Source organism: Otolemur garnettii, unplaced genomic scaffold (genome assembly GCF_000181295.1).
Source record: "Otolemur garnettii isolate 467f Iridium unplaced genomic scaffold, OtoGar3 scaffold00001, whole genome shotgun sequence".
NCBI lineage: Eukaryota > Metazoa > Chordata > Mammalia > Primates > Galagidae > Otolemur > Otolemur garnettii.
This window is the reverse complement of record NW_003852396.1, coordinates 66,527,931-66,539,306: the sequence shown is the minus strand read 5'-3', so window position 1 is coordinate 66,539,306 and position 11,376 is coordinate 66,527,931. Positions and strand designations below refer to the sequence as shown.

At 36.2% G+C, this 11,376-nt stretch overlaps 1 pseudogene; it reads left to right on the top strand.

Moving 5' to 3' along the window:
* The first annotated feature begins 1,221 nt into the window (after positions 1-1,221).
* LOC105886531 lies at positions 1,222-1,394 on the top strand (annotated as a pseudogene).
* The last annotated feature ends 9,982 nt before the right edge of the window (positions 1,395-11,376 follow it).

The window sequence follows — 11,376 nt, the reverse complement described above, 5'->3', positions numbered from 1 at the left end:
GTGATATATGTCTTTCTCTAGAATTCAGAAGAGGATTTATGGAGAAGGTGGTACCCAGCTGCACTTAGAATATTGGCTAGTATTTAGGGAGGGATGACACACAAGTTGGAGGGACTATGATTAGGACTGGGTGGATGTTTGATCCAGTCAAAATTTTTTCACATGAATCATTTATAGTTAGTCAGGAGGAATACAGGAGTTGTTCTATGTATACACACATATTTATTTTTCTTCATGGAAGGGGAGTAATTCATTGTGACTGAAGCAACCAGGAAGGACTTCTGAGACAAGACCTCTTCTTGTTTACTTAGAGTGTAGCACACAATTTATATAGGTGGATAATTGGAGATAAGACCTCTGACTTGAAGAAAAGATAATGCAACAAGAAGTACATGGCACACTTAAAAAAATGAGATTATGTTACAGATGATCTCAGGCCTCCTTGGTAACCAAAGTAAGACTATTCACAAATGTCTGAATAAATAAAGAAGCTTGATATTTTGTGCAGAAAAGTTTGTATTCAATGGGGCATCAATAAAAATATTTGGAACAAAATTTTGATTTATCCTGAAAGAGTTGAGTTACCCAAGAGGAAAATGCACGGGCACAATCATTCTTATCTTATATTAAACTACAGTGGCATTCAGTACGATACAGTGGGAAGAAAAGTGTGTTTAGAGGATACTTTCTGAAGCTTAATTTCCTCAACCCCCCTCCCCACAAAGGAGCTAATAATCACTGACCTTCTCTCATTTGCAAAATCACTGCTAAGAATATAGGCATGATAATTATGATAACCTCTCTCAGAAGAAATGCCACATTTTTACAAAGTAGCTATGGGCAGAGAAGACTGCCATCTGAGTCAATGCCTCTAAGCATGGAAGCAGTTGACACTCTCGTTCACCAAGTGCGAGTACAGAGAAGGCTGTTTTACCTGTGGTGCCAAGTGAACATCCCCCACATTACACTGTGGTCCCAAATGCTATCATGGCTCAGTGTTTTAAAACTCCCCCTGTCGGAAGGGCCCACCGACAAGGTGATGAAACAGTCATATTTTGCCAGGAATTCTTTTAGTTGTATATGGAAACTTTGAGAATGGTTTTCCAGTCATTGCACTCTGTGCTCCAGACTCAGGGTGAAGACACCCTTGTCATCAAAGGCAAAGAGAAATGAGAAAAGAGGTCTAGGAAACTTCCATGAAAGCAATTGGGGGAGTTTGAGTAGTCCCGTTTGTCACCATGTCCTCCCATAAGACTTTCAGAATCAAGTGGTTTTTGGCCAAGAAACAACAATGAAATCGTCCCATTCCCCAGTGGATTCAAATGAAAACCAGTAATAAAATCAGGTACAACTCGAAGAGGAGACACTGGAGAAGAACCCAGCTGGGTCTGTAAGGAATGGGACATGAGATGGCATGTACTTGGGCTGTATTTCGATCACTATCACCTTACCATATCAAGCTGAAAATGTCATCAGTTGGACAGTTGCCACACTTCATTGGGAAAATGAGTTTTCTCTTTATGTGTTTATGTGTTTTCACTAATAAGCTGGTGCAGTAATAAATACATGAGACCTTGAAAACAAAAAGGAAAGCAATTGGGAAAACACTCACTCAGGAGTTGAAAGGAATTGATCATTAGTCCATTTCTGACTTCAAAGTTCTGCACTTAGATTGGTCCTTTTTTCTCTTTTCTTCTCCTCTGCCTTCTTTTCTCAGCTTCAATTTGTAGACTATGGATGCCATCGTTTACTGACAGCTACCTCAAAATCTTAATTGTGTAGAAATTGTAATCTTTTCTTCACAAAGAGGAAATCCGAGTCTCAGTTTATTTTGCTTAAAGACGTACGGAGAAGTGACGCTACTAGGATAGAAGTCTAGAATAGTCTGACTGCAAAGTCAATGACCTTTTACCTCTACCATGTTGCCTTAAGTTTCAAACATAGCGGACAACTTCCCTGTCTAGGTTTTTTGTTTGTTTGTTTCTAAAGTTTTATTTTACATTTAATTGACAAATAGTTTTATAGATTTACAAGGTACCGTGTGATGCTTTGGTGGATGTATACCCAAATATGTAATCACAAAAACAGTGCAAAGATACACAAAAAGAAACACTAGAAAATTGTTTGTAATGAGAAACACAAACATAAAATGTCCCTTAGTAGGGGACTAAAATGAAATACAGTCATTCTAGTGACTATATTATTCTAAATATTATATAGTACTTGTAGACAATGAGGTAAGCCCAGATATGGGTTGACATGCAAAGATCCCAGGATTCTTTGCTAAGTCCAACCAAAGCAGAATGGTATAAACAGTATGATTTATGAAAATTCTAATTACCATATATACTTACAAGCATATAAAATTTCTGGAAGGATGTCAAAGAAACTTGTATTATGTAATACTGATAACCTCTAGAAATGGAGAAACAGAGACTTTTGCTGTGACTGTTCACATATTGTATCATCATTGATTCTATTACATGCATGTTACTTAAATTTTTAAGGATTAAAATTAGATGATAATTGTGGAGAGACAGTATTTAAGATTACCGACAACTTCCAAATCCCATGTTTGAAATTAGGAAACGCTGAACCACTTCAATACACAGTTTCTCAGCAGAGTTCCCCTGTGGCCAAAATACTAGACAATTGCATGTACATAAAAAAATGTGTGTGTGTGCAATGTTGCTTCCAGGGTGACAGCTGGACAGAGAAAACTGGTCAAGGGCTGACCCACAGCATATGGCTTCACAGGTTTCTTGATTTGTGCACACATAGCTTTCTTGGCAAGGTCAAGGGCAGGCACGAAAGTGATTCATTAAACTTTTCTGGTTGATATGCACTAGATATGTACTGCAAGTCAGCATCTTGCACAAGCAGACCTATGCTCCAGCCCTTTGTTTAAAGGACAAAGATTCTTTCAAGTAAGGAACTTGAAAACTGCATAAGTAGGAGCAAAGGGCTGCGAGTACAGATTGTAGACCCAATAGGAATCTGATTGTTCAGCATCAAGTTGCGGTTTTTGGAAAAGATATGGTTGTTAATAATAGTATTTCTAAGTTCGAGTTTACTCCTACATACATCAGGGAATTGAGCTAAATAACAATGTTAATGTTGTAATTTTTTATTGGTCATATAGGTATAGTGTTGTATAAAATTTTGTCTATAACCTCCAAACACTGAATTTTTGCATCCAAGAAGCTTGTCATTTTCAAGACATACTTATCTTTTTGGTCAACTTAAATGACAATCCAACTACAACATTTTATTTAAAAGTGAGTTTAATATCAGCTACAGGATCAAAAGAAATTCTCAGTATTCCCCCCCCCAAAAAGTGGCCTCATAGAATGGTATAAAATAATTTTTATTTTCTATGTTTTTTAAAAATGTATTCAGTATATGCTTTTGAGTCCTGAGAAATTGAAAACGCTTTGATTCAGTATCAAAGTTTTCACTTCAGTCTGTATAGACTAAATAAGATATTCTCCTTTTGTTCTTCTTGTCCTACTTACTAACTGTGGGTCATCTTGAAGACTGTCATGTGCCTTGCTTTGATGTTTTCATGTGTGTGGCCCAAATCCCTGATTTTCAATTCTACACCTCCACCTATATTCCTCACCATCAGCCCAGGACCATCACCTTATTTTGCTATAAATATATATCTTCTCAAACATCTCACAGTAATCTGAATCATAAGCTTTCAAAACCAAACTCATTTCAGCTCATTGCCTACCCCACTGCACTCCCCACTCCCCATTTCTATTTTCATGTCCTAATCAGAGAACCCTCTATTTGCCTTGCTTAGAGCTTTAGATTTATTTTTTTAACCAGATTTTCTCCCACATCTATTCATTACCTCCCTTCCTTAAGTTTGTGTCTTTCAGGTTTCTTTCCATTGTTTGAATTTTCATTTTCTTACAAGTATTCTAGAATCACAATCTAGATTATTTTCTGCTGTCTGCTGCGTTGATGTGTCTTTTCCCAAGATACCACTCAGGTCCTATAGAGTGCGATCTCCATGGTGGTCCGTCAGAGTATTCTTTAATAGTCTTTGCTTCCCCCAAACAAGCTATCAGATTCTAATCTCCTTGCTCCTTTCTACACAACTTCTATAAATTGCGAGGCTCTAGTCCTGTGCACTAGTTTAGCTAATTCAGCTTAGAAACTCCATCAGTCACACACGTGACCTCTTTTAGAAGCTCGTGAAAGTGCCCTCTTTTACTCTCCTTTTTTATCCTGTGTCCATGTATTATTTCAATGATCCACATGTCCTTAGATGAGCTTATATAAACTTAGGAATTTCATATGCACCGCATAATTTGACACGTAAACCAATATGATCCTACGAAGTTGAACATCGGCTCAACTTCAAACTCTTTCAGTGAGGAGACATTTATTCTGTCCCTTTACTATCATCTATTGCAGTAGCTTTGCCCCCAATAAATAGATTCCCAAATCCTGGCTATAATATCAAAGTACTCTTATTCCCCGGTTCCATAAATATTTGAAGAAAAGTGTCATTCTAGGTACCTGAGAATTCAAATTCTATGACTATATTAAAATTTAAAGACAATATATTGACTTGCTATTAAGTTATGAACAATGGGGCTATAACCCATTATTCTTCTCAATTGCCAGTTCTCTTTAGTGACTTATCACTATCATTCTTTTCCTCCCTTCTCAGGCAGTACTATTATTTAATTAAATATAAGTCTACCATAGAAGGTCTACTTAGTTGTTCTATAGGTCTACTTAGATGTTCTTTGAATATTCTTCAGTAATTTATACACTATCTGTTAAAAATGTATCCTTTGTACCCCCAAAAAGAAATACATGACCTATTTTAAAATTTCAGACAATTATATTTCCTTTCTTTTAAAAATTAAAAATATATTTTAAATATACTTTCAAAATAAATATGTTCATTTTATAAGGGGACAGATGGGTTTCTTCTTCCGGGACCTTAAGCATCACTGTTTCTATTGTTTCCTCCCTTTGATGGTAAGAAATATTGGTGTGGAGAAGCAGAGTTTCCAGACCTGGCAATTGCTGACTGTGTTTTGCATTATCTGCACAATGTTCTGTTTTTTTTGTTGTTGTTTTTTTTTTTTTTTTGAGTGGTTTAGAGTGTGTTACTGCTTTGTAATATCAAAAGTCATTGAGTCTTACCAACTGAGACAGAACAAATGCTGAAGGACTATGATCTTAAACAAACAAACAAGGATGAGAAGGTTTGGGATAGAGAAATGCTCTATAGTAAAAGATACGATGTTGAACAAGGACTGAGAAAGTAAGAGGAAGGAACCGAGAGCCACTCCTTGTGTCACTTGCCCCAAACTGGATCCCAGGCCAGATGCCAAAGGTCGCCTGCTGCTGTCGGGACTCACAGAGATGTTCGCACTAAAGCCTGGTTGTAGAACTTGAGTCATGACCTGGTTTTCCTGTAGCTCTGGCCTTCCTACGTTATTGATGGGTTCCACTCATAGCCTTATAGAGTTCAATTCAGTGTTTTAACAAAACAGCATTACTAGTAGGAACACACGCCACAAATTTGCCTACCATTTCCCAAGATCCCTTAGAAATTACTATTTCTAACACTTGCAGAGGAGAGGCTTATTCATTTGGACTTCCTAGTTTTATAGCCTACAGTGGTTTCTGTTCCCTACTCTACGTTCTATCTAATGGAATAGTGTTTCTTACAGGCAAAACTGCTATAGTGTTCTAAGCCTTATGATGGAAGAACCAGATCTTAGATGGCTAGTACATACATCTCTCTAGACAACATGTGCTTGAACATTGTTTCAGTCTCCAGCACCTGTCAGCCACTTTCTCCACTGGCTTTTATGAGAATCCTTACTAACTCCTTACTTTAAAATTATCTTTGAACTGGACACAGTGGCTCACACCTGTAATCCTAAAACTCTGAGAGGCTGAGGCAGGTAGATTGCTTGAGTTCAGGAATTCGAGATCAGCCTGAGCAAAAGCAAGACCCTGTGTCTAATAAAAATAGAAAAACTGAGGCAAGAGGGTCACTTGAGCCCAAAAGTTGGAGGTTGCTGTGAGCTACGACGCCATGGCACTCTACCCAGGGGGACAGCTTGAGACTCTGTCTCAAAGAAAATAAATAAATAAATAAATAATCTTCATGCTTTATTGATGTTGAATATATTTTCTTGTCTTTTTCCATTTTTATTCACCAAAGGCCTCTGGCCCAAAGTCCCAAGTTTATTCATCCTGAGTTTGTTAGAATGCATTGGTTTCTCTTTTATGCATTTACCTAATGCGGAACCATAAATACTCCATTTGTAGGAGAATGATTTGCAAAACTACTTCCCTAAAAAAGGCTATTCCATGATTCTGTTGATTTAATAACATAAATCATTAATACAGAAAGGATGAATATCTGGAAAAAGATACCTTTATTTTTAAATAAAGATTACCTTACTTTTAAATGGTTATTTTTTTTTCCTTATTAGAGTTCTAATTAAAAAACAAAACAAAACAAAACAAAACAAAAAACAACTAACTGGCCACATGTGACCTTTGAAGTTAAGAGAGAAGCTCGTGAGTATATTAAAACTACTTTATTTTCAATTACAGAATTGTCTGTGTCTATAACAGACACTGTGAAAAGTCCATATAAGCACAAAGAAGTTGAAAATGACCTACATTTCCAGCATTAAAATATATTCCAAACAGTAACATTTTGTTATTATACACCATACATTCTCGTTAAATCCTGGACTCAGTTCTAGACCACACTCAACTGCAGGTCTGTTACTTCCCAAACTGAGCAATTTACTTAAGTTCTCTAGGCTTCCATTCCCTTATTCGTAAAATAAGGATAAAAATAGTATTGATTTTTTTGTTTGGTTTGTTGTATTAAATCTGTTACTACACGGACAGCTTTTCAAATCCTGACCAGTTATCACAACATAGCTTTTTTATGCTATTGATATCAATGATGATGTTATTATGTATTAATACATTAGAAAATTCTATACAGCTTTTCTTCCAGTAGCCTAAAAAACTACTTTTTACACCTGAAGGATCCATTGTTTTAACTGAAATAGTTCTAGTGGCAGAAACATACAAAGCAGACTGAGTTTTCCTCAGTAATCAAGTAAGCAATCACTTTTTATTATTATTATTATTATTATTTTGTAGAGACAGAGTCTCACTTTATCACCCTCAGTAGAGTGCCATGGCATCACACAGCTCACAGCAACCTCCAACTCTTGGGCTTAGGCGATTCTCTTGCCTCAGCCTCCTGAGGCGCTGGGACTACAGGTGCCCACCACTACACTGGCTATTTTTTTTTTTTTTTTTTTTTTTTTTGTTGCAGTTTGGCAGGGGCCAGGTTTGAACCCACCACCTTCAGTATATGGGGCTGGCACCGTACTCACTGAGCTATAGGCACCGCCCAAGTAAGCAATTTCTTAATTGACTGAGTCCCTACAATTTTTAAACAAGTATATTATTTCGTGAGTATTTCTGAGGAATTCCTTTCTGTTTAGCTTGTTTGGTTGATTGTTTCAAAATGGGAGATGTAAGCCCTGTAATAATTCAAATATTCTTAAGTGTCTCCTTTTTGAACCTAAAGGTCATTTGTTTCTTTTGACCATTCAGCATTTCTTTCCCTATCAGCCTCCGTGTCTGTTTACCTTACAAATCTAACCTAACTGTTCAAAGATAAACTTTAATACTAAAGCAAAATCTTATTTTGTTTATTTATTTATTTATTTATTTATTTTTTGCTTCTTCTTGAAAGCCTTATTACTGGTTTTGTCCTTATTCAAAAGAACGAAAACAATGAAACCTGCCACTCTGTCTTTTTTTCCCCCAGTAATCCAATTAACAAATGCGTGCCCTGGACTAACTTCTAAAATGCCTTTGGCCAAGTTAGAGGAAAAGTAAAAATTTGTGACTGATTGCCTAATTCTTGATTCTTAAAGTAACCTAAGAGCAAACTCTAAAAAATGTTAAGGAGCTTCATGTTGCTTAATGGAATAAGTAAGTGTACATTTTTTTTTTAGTTCAATGGCAAATGTGTTAAGAGGCTATTTAGATACCAAAGGGAAAGAAGGCAGAGCCTTCATACCAGATAAAACAAAACTCACAGGTTTGCATAGTCTTATCTCCATGAACTGTTGCCCTATGTTCCTTTTGCATATTTTAACAAACAAGGAACTGGCTGTTTTAACATCCAAGAGAACTTACTGAATCCTCTGTCTGAGGACAAAGGGTAGGGTGTCCTGCAGGAGGACATCATCTCTATCAGGCTGCTCTATGTCCCCCCTGGTCATCATGAGAGCCAGTCACGTTTCATATACAAAAGGCAAATTGCTCAACTATTAACTTACTAATAAACCTTTAACCAGAGTCTAGCCCTCTCTTGGTCCTCAATGTTTTGTGCAAACACTATTTTTTTTTTTTTTTGCCTTCATTCTTAAAAAGACCTTCTTTGGCTTCCCAAGGCTATGGCAACAGGTGCAAGGGGAGGACTTAGGCTGTGCGTTCACAACCAGTGAATACGCAGCAGGAAAGAATGAGCTCTTTAATTATTAGGGTACTGTTTGCAAGCTGTTTGTATGTATAATTTTGTGATCACCTCAGCCAATAAAGATGGACAGATGGACAAACTCATTTGTATAAATGGAATGAATTAATTATCATATAAATCATCACTGTATTTGAGCAGACACAGATAATGTGTTGGCTAATATCTATCTAGAACTATAAGAAAATAAAATCATATTGTGTAACAATTCCAATTTGCAAATAGTAATTTTAAAGGAGAGATCATTGGGCAAAAACTGTGATAAATTCACCCGTGCCTCTAGTCTACTTACCTCTTCTCTAGTCTACTTCCAGAATATTATTTATGGTCCAAACCCTATTGTTGTCACTGAAATCGTGAATGATAAATACCTGTTTCTTTATGGTGGTGTAAGAGCCATTGTAATCTATCCATTCTTTATACATACGGTTTAAATCTCTTCTATAGCTTTTAATTTCTAATATTGTTGTACTCTTACAAATTATTTAAATTTAATTATTTAAAATGGATCTTCCTGTCCTTGCCCTTTACAATCTTAAGAACTCCTGCCCAACCTTAAGCATTTAAAATTTCAGACACATGCGTGACTTTTATTTGAACCTTTTTTGGCCCATTCTTGTCTGTCATTGCTTATTAGTGTAATGCTTCCTTCCAGTATCAGTGCTAATATGGTATGTTGTGTGTGACTGTCCTTTACTGTAGCACTTAGAGGACATGCAGGGTATGTTATTGATTCCTAGAGAATATTTGGCCCATGTTCTTTATGACTTGGGAGGATATCTGGCTCAATAAACGCTGAATGTAAAGACTCATAATAATACTACTGCAGAACTTCCATTGTTGACCACCTCCCTCCATCGACCTTCTCCTTATGTTGACTAATTTTCATAGGTGAGACATGCACCACGTGTGCAAATGGAAGTTCCTATGTTGACCACCTCTGTATGTTGACCAGTTTGTTACAGTCTCCTGGGTGGCCAACTTACTGCAGTTTCATGCTTAGTTTATTTCACCTTTCTAAAAACATCTCTGCCTACATTTTTCACTGACTCAATAAGGATGAGTCGAGTTGAAACATGAACTGAAAACTGTCAGCTTCAGTGTCAGCTCCATTTAAAAAAATATATCTGAAGGATAGAGGAATAAAGCAACCTTACTTTAGAAATCTTATTGACTTAGTGGGGGTGTCATTTAAAAAAAAGAGAGAGAGGGAGATAAAAGATATGTTTAAGAAGTTATGAAGGTTAAATCATTACTTTGTATGCTTATTGTACTGAAACTGGAAAGTCACACAAATAGGGAGAGAATAAAAACCCAAAGCCCTTTAAATATTGGGGTGTGCTGGGAATTGCACATCTTGGATGGCACATGTACATGCTGTTGTAAATGAAGAGACACTCAACTGATGGCAGGGTCCATACCTGAAATATACCTGAACTATACCTGAAATAAGCACTATATTTTGTAACAGCAGAATTTGAATTTTTCCACTTTCTTCACAAGCCTAAAATTTATACCTATACATATTAAATACTTAAAGAAAATGCTATAAAATTTCAAACCCGATTTCTTTTGTTTCTTACCCATGATTTTATAATCCCTGAGCTTATAGTTTGCATTTTTCAAATAATTTTAATTCCTGTCACATTATCTTTTACCTAAAGAGGTGACTTATGTTCATGCTATTCCAGGAAAGCATTGAAGAGAGAATCTTTGTAAATTCGTAAGTTATTTTCCCCCAAATTTTAGAGTAGCTCTTACTGAAGGTAAATACAATGGGCCTTACAGTTCATGGAACAAAAATGAGGGTAAAAAAATGAAGAGGGACAAAATTCTGTCTTTGCTTGTTAATCGATTCCCATTAACAATCTACTGGTAATAAGTATGGTACCCAGGGTAGCATTGTTTTTGACAGTGATAGCACTTTCTTTCAATGAAATGTTGAGAATTTAAACATTTACAGTAAGTACTAAAGTTTTATTTGTCCACAATAGTAACAAGACTGAAAATCATAGATCATATGATTTCCAGATGACCAAGGGAGAAGATTTATAATCTTTATAAAGATTTATAAGGGACAAAACTTTATAATGGGGAAACAAAGAAAAAATAATTCTCTGTTGCTTGATTAAGGTTGAATGCTTTTCTAACTGCTTGTGAGGAAAGGTAGATCATCTTACCTCTGAAGAATATTCATGGGAATGACTTGAGAACCCTAGAAGAAAATTCCTTAGTGGAGAACCCAGGACTGAGGTGGAAAATAATATCCCCTTGGGTGGCTCTTGAACTTCTGCAAGTTGTATAACATCTTAATTTACTCATTTTTAAAATGAAACTAGGATGACCTATACTGTGAATAGATGAGGAAACACATATAACAGTACATTGTAGTGCTTTTTACGTTAGCATCTGTACTCCACCATCAACAAAAAAATAACAATGCTAGTCCCTTTCCCTCTGTGGAAAGAGTTCTATGAACCAGGATGGCATCTTTGATCTGCTCTGCCCTCACTCCACTCATCCTTTCTTTGAAACTCCTGGGCAAATATAAAGAAGTCTCAATGTGATCATCTAGATTAAAAACAACAACAACAACAACAAAACTATTTGACTTTCTGATCAATTGGCTCCAATCCTTGCTGCAAGTTTTGTTTTGGTGGTGGTGGTGTTTAAGCACACATTTAAATTATACGCCTCTAATCCAATCTTTGTAAATTGACAAACTGACTTCCAGATCAAGATGGCAGATTGAGTATATGGTTCTGCCTTCTTTACCTATATACCAAAATGACACTATGAAAACAAGAGGAGAA